The 1,386-nt window shown below is 35.8% G+C and overlaps 1 pseudogene; it reads left to right on the top strand.

The window, feature by feature from the left end:
- Nucleotides 1-156: 156 nt before the first annotated feature.
- On the top strand, nt 157-538 carry LOC107575574 (histone H1-like; annotated as a pseudogene).
- The last annotated feature ends 848 nt before the right edge of the window (nt 539-1,386 follow it).

The following is a 1,386-nucleotide window of genomic DNA, read 5'->3' as shown; positions in this document are numbered from 1 at the left end:
AAGACATGCAGCAGTGATTGGAGATGAAGAGCAGTTACCGACAGATGTGTCATGTGCTTCAAGCTGCTCAAAAAAAACTTATGAATGAAACACTCCACAAATCCCTCAGTGATGTTTCTTTTATTAAAGCCATTGTCCAAACATTTTCCACTTCAGTTTTATTCCAAACATAAGAGAAGAAAACACAAACACTTGTGTTGTGCCTCCGGCTCGTTCAAGCTCAACAAGAAACAAGCCGAGACCAAGACAAAACCAGCAAAGAAAGCCGCTCCTAAAGCCAAGAAGCCCGCAGCCAAGAAACCTGCCGCCGCTAAAGAAGCCCAAGACCGCAGCAGCGAAGAAGCCCGCCGCTAAGAAATCCCCAAAGCAGGCCAAGAAACCCACTGCTAAAAAGGCAACGAAGAGCCACAAAAAAGCAAAGAAACCAGCGACTCCAAAGAAAGCAGCCAAGAGCCCTAAAAAGACCAAGGCAGCCAAACCCAAGACGACGAAACCCAAAGCAGCCAAACCTAAAAAGATAGCAGCCAGAAAGAAATAAAGTCATTTTTTCCCTTCTGTTTTATTTAAAAATAAAACTCTCTTTTAAGAGTCACCAACTAATTTGTGATAAAGACATTATATCATCAGTCATCTGTCCAATGAAAGTATCATGTTGCCATGAGTACATTATTGTATATTATCATTATTATTATTATTATTAATAATACATCAAACAATAAAATAATGAATATGCAAGGCAAGTTCATACAGCACAGTATAACTGTAATCTAAAGGGATCTGCATAAAAAAAAAAGTCATACAAATTTTCATATAAATAAGATAAATATAAAAAAACTAATTTGAGAAAAAAATAATATAAGAAAATAATAAATTAAATAAAACAAAATAATCTAAGAGGCATTGTCTACAATTACACTACTACTATGTGACACGTGCTTGAGAAAGAGGGTGGGGTTTGAAGTTCGGAGAGAAGTTCACTGATTGGCTTGGAACGTATTCAGACTCCAGCCAATAGGAGACTGGCACGGTTACTTTTAAAAGTAACTTTGCAGCTCTCTGTATCATAGGGATGGGCGATACTCCTTATTTTGTTTTCGATACGATACTGATATTTTTCAAGGCAGTATCGTCGATATCGATACCGATTCGATACTTCTGCACTAAACTTTTAAATTATGAAATTTATTAAATTGCTAAGAGTAAAATGGGTAATGAAAACCACTTAACTTTGTTTAAAACGCATTTTAACCTGATTAATCCCAAATTTTTCCCAGACATGAAAATGTCCAAATGATGTGTCATTAGTAACCCTTTGAAATATGCAAAAAAAAAAATGTTTTCGAAAAGTGTGTGAAACATTGTATTTTATGGTCAGTCACAATTGTA

Source organism: Sinocyclocheilus grahami, unplaced genomic scaffold, assembly GCF_001515645.1.
Source record: "Sinocyclocheilus grahami isolate Dianchi unplaced genomic scaffold, SAMN03320097.WGS_v1.1 scaffold2734.1, whole genome shotgun sequence".
NCBI lineage: Eukaryota > Metazoa > Chordata > Actinopteri > Cypriniformes > Cyprinidae > Sinocyclocheilus > Sinocyclocheilus grahami.
Note: the sequence above shows the minus strand (reverse complement) of the source record. Positions and strands in the feature narration are given on the sequence as shown.